The 15,000-nt window shown below is 44.4% G+C and overlaps 1 protein-coding gene across 6 annotated transcripts in view; it reads left to right on the forward strand.

Annotated features, from left to right (window-relative positions):
* Nucleotides 1–15,000, forward strand: part of grm8a (glutamate receptor, metabotropic 8a) — a 439,481-nt gene that overhangs the window by 114,226 nt on the left and 310,255 nt on the right. The window lies entirely within an intron of this gene.

Below are 15,000 nucleotides of genomic sequence, written 5' to 3' on the forward strand. Positions count from 1 at the left end.
TGCGTGCACCCCTTGTGGTGCACGAACACCCTCTAGGGGGTGCTGTGGTGCGTGCACCCCTTGTGGTGCACGAACACCCTCTAGGGGGTGCTGTGGTGCGTGCACCCCTTGTGGTGCACGAACACCCTCTAGGGGGTTGTTGTGGTGCGTGCACCCCTTGTGGTGCACGAACACCCTCTAGGGGGTGCTGTGGTGCGTGCACCCCTTGTGGTGCACGAACACCCTCTAGGGGGTTCCCAAACTGTGGTGCGTGCACCCCTTGTGGTGCACGAACACCCTCTAGGGGGTTGCGTGACATGAAAAGGGTAATGGTGGTTTTATGGTGTTGGGTGTGCATCTCTCCCTTAGAAGACGATTCGATACGTATCGATACGCATGGGGGCTGCGATGCGATTCGGAGACGATACATTTTATAGAACAGAACGATTCGATTCGATTCAGTCCAAATCAATGCCATTTCGATTTTGTGGAATTTCGTGGAATTTGATGCGATGCGATTCGATATGATACGGTGCGATCTGACACATTTAACCTTTTTTAGATTTTTTATTTGAAGCTAGATCTATAAAGAATAGGGTTGGGACTTCATTAAAAAACGTTATCTAATTAATTGGAGGCTTTGTGATTAATTAATCTCAATTAATCACATTTTAATCGCATATCAATAGGCCTATTTGACCTGAGCAGTGAGAAGCTTCTTTTTCAAATGGATTTGGATACACGTGAATCAATGAATAGTGACTACATAAGCATAAGCAATAAAACAAGTAATAATAGTGATAATAATATTATTTATGGAATGCTTCTCTGAGTACCTAAAGATGCTTTTCAAGTGGAACATGAGAAAACAAATAAAAACAACTCTATTAGGGAAAAACTAAGACTATGGAATAAAATAAATGAAAACAGTGGAATGAGATAGCTGGGGAAAGTAATATTCTAGAGGTGGGTTTGAACTTGGTGGTGGCATGTCTCTGAGTTTTGGGAAGTGCATAGTTTTGACAGGTCTGCCTGCTGTGGACAGTGAAACCCTGACCATTAAACACGGGCAGACGCAAGGATCATCATTCTTTGTTAATGGAAGCCAGCTGCTCCAAATGATATTCCCATTCGTCTTTGTGTCTGCCTGTGTAAACGCAGCATCGAGTGTGAGGGGTTTAGTTGGGGAACGGATGGAAAGTACCATAGTGTTGTTAAGGAGGACACCTTCTAACGATATGGACCAGAGTTAAACTAATGCTAGCTCCCATGCTAGCTAGTAGCTATACCCTCGTCAGACAACACCACCACCATCCAGATCAGGTGGAAGCTGCTGATATCACTTTGCTTGTGCCCGTGGATGGGAAATAAGATTTAAAAGGCGAAGCGTGGATGACAGTCCTGCGCTAGAAGTAGCAGATCTACAAGTTATCTACCCGTCGCAATGCACAGCGCTTTGGGCTTGTACATCTGTGTTTTTCCCGCAGTTAGTTGAATTGTATCGATTCACAACTTTAGGATCGAACCAACGTCCGAGGCAGACGCTATTTTGACCGATCCAGACACACGTGCATCGATGTAGTCGCATCGTTAATGTTAAAATCGATTACCGATTCATATCGATATTTTTTGACACCACTATTATTTACTGTAGCACAAACGGCAAAATGGGGTAAACCACTGTTGTAAGGAGATGTATAGAGCAGATGTGGGAGTATAGCTGCATGTCTCTCAGTGCAGTGACATTCTGTGATTATTTGCCATAATCATATTAAAAAAATTATAATTTTCACCCAAATGCAACGAGGCCTCTTTTAGACGGCGACCATCTCCAGATAAAACGGCAAAGTCCCGTTGCGTTCTCATTTTTTATTGACCCTTTACACGAGAACGCACACTTTATGAAAACGCTATAATGTCGCTAGGTGGCGGTAACGGGCTGCCAAATAGACCAGTCACCCACGTACAAGAAGAAGAACCAGGTAGCCCCCCCTTCACGCAACCCTATCGGGGTTTTGAATGACGCTTCCAGACCACGACGGGGTTGTGGCCGTCGCTCGCTGCCTGCTTTCTAACACATCGAAGTGACAGACAGGCAGCCCAGAGCATGCAGGCAGAACGCGCCACGGGATGGTTATATATTTTATAATACATTAGGCTACATAAACGCTGCCGCCACCTAACCTATCACAAGGCATTTCATTTACATCATGGTATTACGTTCACCATCGCTGTTGAGCGGCGCTTGTTAGGAGGGAATTCATTGTCTTCTTTTTTTTAGGGGGCTAGTGAATCATACATGGTGTGTGTGATATTAAATGTCCAGTACCTCCCCAGTGTCTTCCCAGTGTCTGCCCAGTGTCTCCCCAGTGCCTCCCCAGTGTCCCCCCAGTGCCTCCCCAGTGTCTCCAATAGCAATACAAGAGCAATAATACAAATCAATCTTAATTTATTAATCAAATTAATTAATTAATTAATCCAATAATGAATGAATGAATAAAACATGTCAGAAGGTCCCCTCATGCCCAGCACCATGCCAGAGCTTTTTCCTGCAGGAAACACTGATTATTATTATTTCTATACTTCATACAGCCCTCCAAAATCCAACTAATCACAGTTCATCCCATAGCGTTTATATTCATTACGATCGACATGCTCACAACACGCTTGTCAATCTGCTCATTTTATTTAGGATGCTGGGGTTTACGTGCTTAAACCTCATTCTGCTTCCATAATGCGAGCTGCTACAGGAGCCACAGGATACAAGTCATTTTTTCAAAGGAAGCAACATGAAGCTACACAATGACACCCGACACAAATTGCCACCCCGTGAACTTTTGTCAGCGCTCACTGGGTAAAGCACTCTCTCGCTCAGTGATGCTACGCACACACGGACACGCGCTCATCATGCCTAAACAGCTTTGAGTTTGGAGTCTCCCACCGTAGTGATTGCGCGGGCCAGTCTTTTTTCATAACCCGCCCCACCCCGCCCCGCCACAGGAGCCAACCCGCAAAAACAGCCTACCAACCGGCTTTTCAACACCCAGCAAGTCGAGTCCATTCCATTACTTTCGAGAGAGAGAGAGGGGAGGGGCGTCATGGCCATTTCCCCAACAATTTCTGTGCAGCATTTCATTCATAATGTTCTGGTCGTTGTTACTCACGCTATGGGCCCTTATGGAAGCATCGCAGGCCTAAAATCCAAGTTCATGTTCAATGCAATCTGTGTAAAATCAGTCATTACGACGGCATCAAGGCCCACCAAAAAAAAACATTTTAGTCGACTAAATCAACTGTAGATTTAGTCGACTAAAATCTTATGACATTTAGTCGACTAAAACTAGACTAACACTAAAACATTCCAGGTGACTAAAATGTGACTAAATCTAAATTAAAACTATTCAAGAGACTATGACTAAAACTAAAATCAATATTTGCTGCCAAAAACAACACTGCCACACACACACACACACACACACACACACACTCATTTATCTCTGTAATCCTGTCCAGTCGTTCGTGGTAATTAATTGGTGGATGTAGCTGGCTCGCTGCTCAAATGAGTGAGACTGCCATTTACTGTCCAATGTAGTAGCTCTCACCAGACGGATGGGCAGCGAAAGTGAACGTGTACAGTAGCGTGAATGGCTATTAATAAAGGACTATTATCTGTTGGCTCTGGAGCTGACAAGACCAGCACAATGGCTTCTCTACACCGTCCCGAATCCACCTCCACTCACTCTACTGTAGGGGTGTAACCATACATTTTAACAGCGTTGCGATACGTATCACGATACATGGTTGACGATACAATACACTGCGTGAAAAGAGGAGTTACAAAAAGTGGCTTACAAATGTTATACCGTACCAACTATACATGAATTGATTGATTTAATCTATAGTATATTTATTATGGAGAGAATTACATTCAGCTTTAGGGGTCAGGTTGAAGTCTTCACAGATAACTGGTTTAGATGGATTACTATTAAGTTTCTACCATAAAACCTGATTTTGTTCAAATTCAGCTAAATCTGTTTAACCTGTAGAAGCAGATGCACCTGTTTGAGGTACTGTATTATGATCATCAATATGATCATGCGAAAAAGAAGGCACTGGAGCAGCTCAAACGATTTAGGCCCTTGTCTATTCATTCATGTCTATTCATTCATGTTTTGGCTTTGCTACAACCGTGTTTTTCTTTCAGTACAAATCTGATCGAATATTCAATGTGAAGCTTAATAATCATGCAGTGTTAATTAGTCATATTTTGCACATATTTTGTCAGCAACATTTGCAATTCATTTGGGGGTAAAAGATTGAAAATCACACCCATGTGAACTGAGTGGTGCAACTCCATGTGGGGGTCCCGGGAACTTCCAGAACCACAGGAACGCACCCAGGGTGCCGGCCTGGTTCCGGCGAGCCGCCCCGCGTCCGAAACGGTCGAGAAATTACAGAGTTACCATTTGGGGGTCCCTGGGGGGTCCCCAGAACATCCAGCATGGGGAAGTCTCACTGCGCAACAGGGAGACCTGGTGGTGAAAACTAACCAAACGCTATTTTCGTGCACAGACGGACCCAGCCAGCCAGGGACGGACACAGCCAGGGACACACATACTGTAGCTCCGCATAGGAGTGGTTGCACCACTCAAATATGATGTCACGCAGTGTCGCAAACCAATCCTTTCATCACCGCAAATTAGTTACTTCGAGAGTGTGGTCTAGCCAACACCAACTCGCGACTCCTGGATCGCTGCCCTCCACACCCTAGTATATCTGACATACGGTTCCTGAGCTTTACAGTGTTAACTGTCGCACCGTAGTGCGTGTATGTACAGTTGGAGGCCATCGATATTGTCCTTTTCTTTTTGCTGAGGTTTGCGTGATCTGCACAAAAGGACAGTTAACCCATTTTGGGCGGGAACCCCTTTTGGTGTTTTAAACATTATGTTATAATTTAGCTATTGAAAAATAGCAGATCTACAAGCTCATAGCGCGCCACCGAGTGGCGCGCTACGAGCTTGTAGGTCTGCTATTTTTGAAAAATCGTGAAAATATTTATTTCAGAAAACTGGAGGATTTAGAAGGATTTTTTTAAAATGTTGAGGTCAGGCCTAAATGGGTCAAATGATAAGGGACAATATCGGTGGCATCCAACTGTACGTGGTGCGCTTCTTCCCCCTCCTGGCTTTACCCTGGGTTGGTTCCCATAGAGTCAAATAACCACAACGGCAAATAACTTCAAGCAAAGGAACAAAAAGAAACAGAAATCCCAAGATCCCTTCAAATAAAACTCATTGAGGTTTAAGTCCTAAACATAACCCACACTTGTAAAATGTCTCAGAATGGATTCACGACCAAACCTTACTATAATCACCCTGCCTTATAGTCTAAGGCTCTAAGCTTTTATCTTTGGAAGAGAACAGTTTGCAAGCATTGAGGAATTATGATAAAGACTTATACCGTACACTGCTTGTTTTTGACATTGTTTTTGACATGGTACTAGATCACAAGATATGCTTTTATTGAAGGTACCAAAAACTACTACTAAATTGGGAGATACTGCCTTCAGGGTGTATGCTCCACAGTTATGGAATGGTTGTCAAAACAAATTGAAGTTGAATGTTTTTATTTCGTTTACTACTTTTAAGATACTCTTAACTGACCTCACACTAGAGGAAGGCATATGCACCTGCTTTCTGTAACATTTGGTTACAAGGTTTTGTTTCTGTGTGTATGTGCTTGTGGATTATATTTGTTGTACTGTGTGTCCATGTCATGTATGTAAAATGTAAATGTTCTTATTTGTATACAGGGCACCATTGAAAAAGAGACCCTGGTCTCAATTGGATTCCCCTGAAATAAAGGTTACAAACAAACAAACAAGGTACAAACTCTAAGTCCACCCCACCTCTGGGACTGTTCATGCAGGGACTACATCATATTTCAGGTGGAGAAAACAACATCACAAACGACTCCTTTAGATGCTGCAGTTAAAGGTCAAGTTATGGACATGCAGGCTTCACCAGGAAAGACTGATAGTTGCAGGGGCAAAATGTAACCCCTTTCCACTACAGCAGGGAACAGCAAGAATATGTTTGGTCTCTGGGCAATTTCTTTTTTAAAGAACGAGACATATGCTGTCTTATGTCTGACTACAACGTTGTGTAGTCAGACACTCCAGCTGTGTGTGTGTTCACTCCAGCTGTGTGTTCTTACTTGATTCAGTGTTCGAAATTGTATTTCTTGTTGGAATGGAATGGGCAGCGTCTATTATTATATTGTCTGTCTGTCTGTCTGTCTGTCTGTCTGTCTGTCTGTCTGTCTGTCTGTCTGTCTGTCTGTCTGTCTGTCTGCGTGGTGTGTGTCTGTCTGTCAATCGTGGAACAGTTGTGAAAAACAACTGCAAATAGTATGAATGTAGAGTCATCAATGACATCACCAGGCCCTATACATGTACTTGTACACAACGCGTCGCAGTTGTGAGCTTGTAGATCGGCTATTTTCAGCAAGTGTAAAAACAGTCATTACGACGGCATCAAGGCCCGTCAAAATACATTTTAGTCGACTAAATCAACTGTAGATTTAGTCGACTAAAATCTCACGATATTTAGTCGACTAAAACTAGACTAACACCAAAACATGACTAAAATGTGACTAAAACTAAGTGAAAACTATTCAAGAGACTATGACTAAAACTAAAATCTAAATGTGCTGCCAAAAACAACACTGGACTTGTATGTGTTGCCGATCATTGGCATGATCATCACAGTAATACATTCATAAAAAATAATACAGCCGGCAGCATATCCCAAAAGGTTTGTTGCTGATCGATTTGTGAGATTAGCTCAGAACACACGCACTGCATGCAGCCATGCACACGCGTGACGCGTGCACACATACATGCGCATATACATATATTGCTATAAATATAGTTCATAAATAACGATTTGTGTGATAACTGATAGAACTGAGTGTGTAATCACATTTTACAGGCGCATATGGAAATGCGTGTGTAATGATTTTGTGCAGGCCACATTCCTTGAATGTTGCACTAAAAGAGGACATTACAAAAGTGAAATGGAGCATTTCATCTGGAGCTCGTTTCATTGCTCAAGGTCTCTTCCGTGTGTTCTGTGTGTTGATTAATGCATGTTAACCACTTGAACCCTGCAGCGTCCATTTTCTGGACGGAACATTATAGCCACAAATAGCAGATCTGCAAACTCGCAAAGAGTCACAATGAGTCTCATTGTGAGCTTGTAGCTTTAGGCAAAGAGATTGGGTGTAGAGTGTAGACGGAAAAAGTGGTCGTGTAGTCCAGGGGTTCTCAACGTTTTTGGCCGGGGACCCCCGGAAATGCTTTGGCAATGTCTCGGGACCCCCGCCCCGCCCCCTCCCGACCCCCAATATAAATTGACTGCTACAATAACCTTAAACCATTTTGGGCGGGAACCCCTTTTGGTGTTTTAAGCATTGTTATAATTTAGCTATTGAAAAATAGCAGATCTACAAGCTCATAGCGCGCCACCGAGTGGCGTGCTACGAGCTTGTAGGTCTGCTATTTTTGAAAAATCGTGAAAATAAAATTTTTAAAAAAATCTTTTTTTTTTCTTTTTTTTTGAAAATAATTTGGGGACCCCCTCAAATAATTTGGCGACCCCCCGAGGGGTCGCGACCCACGGGTTGAGAACCCCTGATGTAGTCCAGTTCTCAGGGGTTTAAGAAGCGAGGCCACCGAAATTGACGCACTTCCGGGAACGCGGAAGCATTTCAGGGGTGCACCTTAGAATTAGATGCATGGTGTTGTGATCACGGTCACCACATTTTTGAGTGGTGCAACCTCTCCTATCCACGTTTTTCTCCCGCCAAGGCACTGGGGCTCCTTGTGTGTGTGTGCTTTGCTTCCTTCAGGCCGCGTTGCCATGTCTGATTATTATAAGCAACCTTTGACTTATTTCTTTCTGTAAAGTCACTTGAAAATACATTATTGGTTGTTGCTGGTTGATGTTTTTTTTTGGGCTTGATTCTAAAGTGTACAGTAGTTGCTTATTTGGGCTTCCACATTTCTTCACATCAAGGAACCCCAGATTAATATGTAATTGTCCACAGACATGTATCTGAACATATTTTGTGCCTCTTTTATTAAAATGTTTACAAAATATTCAAAATATTTCGATTTATTCTCAATGTGTTTTTAAATAACGGATGTACAACTTCACAATGTGTCGCTGTGAGCTTGTAGATCAGCTATTTTCATTTGTGCTTGTTTTCATAGACCTGGCCACTTGTTGCTCTTGCAAAACTGGAAACACAGCAAGAGAAAGAGGAACTTATGCACACACAAACGCAATGCACTATGGGCTGTAAGAAAAAGGTGAATAGACAGCGTGTTGAGTGTAGACAGCTATGTGTGTCCCTGGGTCTGTTCCTGGGTCCCTGCATGGGTCTGTCCCTGGGTCCCTGGGTCTGTCCCTGGGTCTGTCCCTGGGTCCCTGCATGGGTCTGTCCCTGGGTTCTGGGTCCCTGGGTCTGTCCCTGGGTTCTGGGTCCCTGGGTCCCTGCATGGGTCTGTCCCTGGGTTCTGGGTCCCTGGGTCTGTCCCTGGGTTCTGGGTCCCTGCGTCTGTCCCTGGGTTCTGGGTCCCTGGGTCTGTCCCTGGGTTCTGGGTCCCTGGGTCTGTCCCTTGGTTCTGGGTCCCTGGGTTCTGGGTCCCTGGGTCTGTCCCTGGGTTCTGGGTCCCTGGGTTCTGGGTCCCTGGGTCTGTCCCTGGGTTCTGGGTCCCTGGGTCTGTCCCTGGGTTCTGGGTCCCTGGGTCTGTCCGAGCACGAAGATAGCGTTATAGCGTCTTTTCACCACCAAGTGTCACTGTTGCACAGCCTAACACACAGACACAGACACACACATGCCAGGGAGGAGGGCTTGTACAGTACAGTACAGTACAGTACAGTACAGTACAGTACAGTACAGTACAGTACAGTACAGTACAGTACAGTACAGTACAGTACAGTACAGTACAGTAGCACGCACGCACGCACTGACTCAGATGGCCTTAATAAGCATCCCCACGTGGCTGCTGCTTGCATTACATGTAGTTGTGTTCAACGTAGATTCAGGAGTAGAGAACACCCACTGCTCAACCTAATCACTCCCATCCCCTATCTCCTCGTCAAGTTCACCTGTGTCCCCACAGCATAAATACACTTCTCATATCATCACTTACCTGTTTGATACCGCCTCGCGCTGTCAAATTCCCCCCCCCTCCCCTCCTCCCCAGCGTCCGAGCAGAGGCGACCGGCCGCTCCCGGGCAGAGCAGGTCGGTCGTCACGCTCCCGAGACTACGCCCCCCACCCTGAGTCTCGCCCTCCCCGGGCTCCTCATCATTACACCCACATCTCACTTGTGCAAATAAACACTCCTAATCTTGAACAGTGGTGTGGTTTCTTACTAGTGAATTAAGTATTAAGTATAGTAATGCGTCCTCACTCCTCACAACGTCCTGGCTGTTATGGTTTCCTTGGTTAAAACCAACTTGGATGACAATAGGTGCGGTTCCATTAAGCCTTTGCGAAAAAAGGAAGCGTATGTTCATTAAGTCGAAAAAAGAAAAGCGAATTGTCGGTGTTTCCATTAAACTGATAAAATGCGCATATGCAATAAGTTCATGAAATGTGCAGTAGGTTGCACTGTTTTGCCAGTAAAGTGAGGCTCATGTAAAGTAACTAATCGATGTTCACACCATTGATTTGATGCGCTGTATGTATGCTGTATGCTGTATGTATCTCAGTTTAACGGACGGGACCCCATATACTGCGCTGTAATCTGATCCCTGGTCAGCGGCTGACCGACCGTCTGCTGCTTTCACAGTATTGACGACACCTACAGTCAAAGAACGTACAAAGAACGATTTGTTGTGTAATGCTTGTCTTAATATATTCGGGGCACATGTAGCCTATATGTCACGGGACTCGATTGGAGCATACTGGTCGTTTATACTGTAAATTGATTGATTGCAGCTGCAAACAGTTGTGAATAACTTGTTTCATCGGCTATATAGCCTATAGCCTACACGTTTAGGTTCACTCCACTGCACCGTTCACTCCACTGCCTCCCCATCGTTGTTTTATTTTATTTCCCAACTGTTCAAAAGCGATATAATGCGAGTTCAATGCTTTCTAATTAAAAACCTTTTCCGCAAGTGTTTCCATACACTATTTGCGCATTTCCCTTTTTTCGAAAAAGCCTAAATCCGCAACCTCCAAGCGAAAAAGTGTTTTTGCGAAAAATGGAGACTTATTCGCATGTTGATGTGTTTCCATCCAGGAGATTTTGCGCAAGAGCCTTAATGCGCAAAGAAACGGCTTTATGGAAACGCACCTAATGTCTCCTGAGCTTCCATGTCTCCATGCACTGTGCTGTCTAAACAACCACAGGAAACGGTCAAATATTCTTTGTCTGGGAAAAGTCTCTATTGAGTGTGAGGGTATAGTCTACTTGTGTACTTGTTTCTGTTTGTGTACCCTAGCTCAGGGGTTCTCAACGTTTTTGGCCGGGGACCCCCGGAAATGCTTTGGCAATGTCTCGGGACCCCCGCCCCGCCCGACTCCCGAAATTGACTGCTACAATAACCTTAAACCATTTTGGGCGGGAACCCCTTTTGGTGTTTTAAGCATTGTTATAATTTAGCTATTGAAAAATAGCAGATCTACAAGCTCATAGCGCGCCACCGAGTGGCGCGCTACGAGCTTGTAGGTCTGCTATTTTTGAAAAATCGTGAAAATAAAATTTAAAAACCCCCCTTTTTTTTTTTCTTTTTTTTTTTTTTGAAAATAATTTGGGGACCCCCTAAAATAATTTGGCGACCCCCCGAGGGGTCGCGACCCACGGGTTGAGAACCCCTGCCCTATGCTGGGGGAAGACAACCAGTGTCTATTGAGTGTGAGAGAGTATAGTCTACATGCGTACATGTTTCTCCTCCGCGTCATCAGTGCCCATACACGTTGTGATTTCTACCTCACGACTCCACCATTTTGTGTCACATCTACATGTATATAGGCTACATTTACCCCCCCCCCCCCACTTGATCAGTATGTGACACTTCCTGGTGGGAAACTCAAGTAGACTGTAGATCAAAGCAATATGCTCCCGGTGATTTAGAGAGGGAGAGAGAGAGATGTACACGCACGCACGCACGCACGCACGCACGCACGCACGCACGCACGCACGCACGCACGCACGCACGCACGCACGCACGCACGCACGCACGCACGCACACACACACACACACACACACACACACGCATGCACAGTTTGACATTACTGCGTTAGACAGTGTAAGTATTATTATTAGGGCATGCCTTCTATATCAGAGTTTTGCGCTCTACTGAGCGCACCTTTCTAGTTTTATGTCTGATACTAGCGCTGCAGGTCTGACACATTGTATAACACTCGTTTAGTGCAATATTGCGACTGTCAATGAAAACAAATGCACCTTATATTGGCGGTGACAGCAGCACATATTGCAATCACACGTGCACGCACGAATTGAACATACACATACGACACGCCCGCACGCACGCACGCACGCACGGTCACACAGTCACTCACTCACTCGCTCACTCACTGAGGCAGTCTCGTTATATTGCACACACAATAAATTGTCAATTATATACACAAACATAAACATGCCACCACCTTCTGTGTATTGCACACACACACAGGCAGTTGTCAAATACAGCAAATGTAAACTAAATAGTATTTCCTCGCTCTCTAACACACGCACGCACGCACGCACGCACGCACGCACGCACGCACGCACGCACGCACGCACGCACGCACACACACACACACACACACACACAGATGGAGGCATGCAGAATTCATTCTGCAAGCGTCTTCTTTGCACAACTTGCTGCTCTCTTCCATTGACATTAAATACATGTGGCATTAATCCGATATTTGGAACCAATTCCTTTGGAATTAATTTTGCCCTAAAACTAACTTGTGGCCTGGGCCATGGCTCAGCGGTCCAGGCACCTTGGCTGGTAATCCAGTCTGGCAGTGTGCCGTGGGTTCGACTCCCGATCCCGACGGCCTTTACTGCATGTCTTCCCCCCCCCCATCTCTCTCCCCATTTCCTGTCAGCCTACTGTCTGTCCCTCCATAAAATATATAAAATAAAGGCGAAAGCCACAAAAAAACAAAACATTAAAAACATTAAAACTAACTTGTGCCAGAAAGACAGAACGTCTTTCTGGCACAATTTACCAAACTGCCTTCTCTGTGTACTGTTCTCTCCATCTTTGAGTGACGGTGTCTTTGGATGCCTGGAACACCATAATCCTTCTCTGGGTCAACGTATTGACAATAGCATCACATCACGACTTAGCCCAACTTCAAGAAAAGTTTAATTTGCCAAAGTCTCACTCTTTTCACTATTTGCAAGCACTAGTTATGGGAGTAAGCCATATCTCACAGAATTTCCCCGCCCCCCTTAATACGCCCCCTTTCGGGGTTAGTGGTGATAGCGTGACGTCACTCCATAGACGCTACATGTTAACAGAGGTAATTTAAGAAGTCTACAACTTTTGTTTTCTCAAGGTAAGGTTTGTTCTATCTGTTCGAGCTGATTTACCATCTTGTTTGCTTCATAATAATATTGGTCTGTCACATTTTTACATTAGAAAATGTACTTAGATTCTCCAGAGAAAAAAACGTGTAAATGCTAATGTTAAATGACACCACTATTTACCGGAAGTGGGCGTGAAAAGTGGGCTGTGAGATAGGCCTGTTAGGGTTTTATGCAAGCTCCGCTCCTTTTTTCTTTTGTTTTACTAACAATACAATCTCTTTTGTAAAAAATAGCCAATCTTTAACCCATTTAGGCCTGACGTCGAAATAAAAAAAACGTTCCCTCTGAAAGAATATATACCTATTCAAAGATTTGTGCCGCATTTTTAAGATTTTTCAAAAATAGCAGACCTACAAGTTCATAGCGCGCCACTCGGTGGCGCGCTATGAGCTTGTAGATCTGCTATTTTTCAATAGATAAAGTATAACAGAATGCTTGAAACACCAAAAGGGGTTCCCGCCCAAAATGGGTTAAGACAACATGAATTGCTTATAGATCAGCTATCTTTTGCCAAATGTTTGCCCCAGAATGGGACCCTGTAGGGTTCATGTGGTTAAGGTGGTCCACTGGGACACATTCCAGGAGACATTTCCAGATATTTATTGACCCATTTAGACCGCACTGTAAATCAAGGCCAGTCCTTCATTACATCGCTGGGATGCTCCACTACATTTTACCTAGTCAGAGACTTGCTTAGCCCCTGGTCCATAGCCCTAATTCTGCCCTGCATTAAAGGGGAATTTCTCCCTAAACCTTTTTTTTACAAAAGTATGTTGATAATTATGTATATTGACCAAAAATAAATATTAAAAAAAAAAAAAAGATATAGGGGAGCTGGGGCTGGGGCTGGAGCTGGGGCTGCTGCGGGGGGGGGGGGGGGGGGGGGGAGACCGTACGGGCGACGCCATGTTGCTTATGGTGCTCCATGGAAGGAAAGAAACATGTGCAATGGGCTATATGCAGCCAACACTTCCACGTTCAGCTTCCTTGGTCTCAACTGCGCATGTTTCTTTCCTTCCATGGAGCACTATAAGCAACATGGCGTCGCCCGTACGGTCTGCGCGTCTCGTCCTCTTTAGACAGTCCTTGACGTAGACCAGGAAGAGTGCAGTGTCAACAATGCATGGAGTGTTGCTGTCACATCATCTAGAACAGATATGAACAAAAAACAAAAAACAATTGCGTGATTGAATAGGAGTTCTAGCGTTAGACCCCTCCAGCCCCAGCTTCATCTCCAGCTGCAGCTTCAGCTCCCCTATATCTTTTTTTTATTTTTTTTTGGTCAATATACATAATTATCAACTTACTTTTGTAAAAAAAGGTTTAGGGAGAAATTCCCCTTTAAGGCTATGGGACCGCTCGCGTCTAGCTCTTGCATGAAATGCAGACCAGCCTCTCTTCTGTAGCGGGATTATAAAGAACGTTTTACCTACTCACCAAAACAAAGACGGGTTGTGTAATTAGAAAGCCTACTTTCCTTAGTGGACACACTTTGAGCCCCCCCACCACACGTATAAATGCACTTTTTGGCCAAAAAGGAATCTTAATGAGGCAATATCGGTAGAGGGCGCAGTGGAGTAACTAAAAGTATTTATTTTCCGGTGGAAAAACAAGCCCTTTCTGGCCAAAAAGTACATATTATACGTGTGGTGGGGGGCTCAGGGTGTGTCCACTAAGGAAAGTACATATTATACGTGTGGTGGGGGGCTCAGAGTGTGTCCACTAAGGAAAGTACATATTATACGTGTGGTGGGGGGCTCAGAGTGTGTCCACTAAGAAAAGTACATATTATACGTGTGGTGGGGGGCTCAGAGTGTGTCCACTAAGAAAAGTACATATTATACGTGTGGTGGGGGGCTCAGAGTGTGTCCACTAAGAAAAGTACATATTATACGTGTGGTGGGGGGCTCAGAGTGTGTCCACTAAGGAAAGTACATATTATACGTGTGGTGGGGGGCTCAGAGTGTGTCCACTAAGGAAAGTACATATTATACGTGTGGTGGGGGGCTCAGAGTGTGTCCACTAAGGAAAGTAGGCTTACACAACCCGTCTTTGTATCGGTGAGAAAACGTTCTTTATATTCCCGCTACAGAAGAGCTAGACGCCATCGGTTCCATTCTACCCTTAATGCAGGGTATAGAATTAGCATTAGGGCTATGGACCAGAGCTAAGACTTGCTGGGCTGCAGTGTTGATTTTGACAGCAAAATTTATAGTCATTATAGTCAGTCTTTTGAATAGAATTCCAATAAGTTTTAGTCATATTTTAGTCTTCTGAAATGTTTTAGTCAACTAAATCTACAGTAGATTTTGAATCGAAAATCAAAAATGTATACCGTCGTAATGGCTGATTTTACACTAGTTTTAGTTATCATAGCTTAGTTTTTATT

This window comes from Electrona antarctica, assembly GCF_951216825.1.
Source record: "Electrona antarctica genome assembly, chromosome: 23".
Lineage (NCBI taxonomy): Eukaryota > Metazoa > Chordata > Actinopteri > Myctophiformes > Myctophidae > Electrona > Electrona antarctica.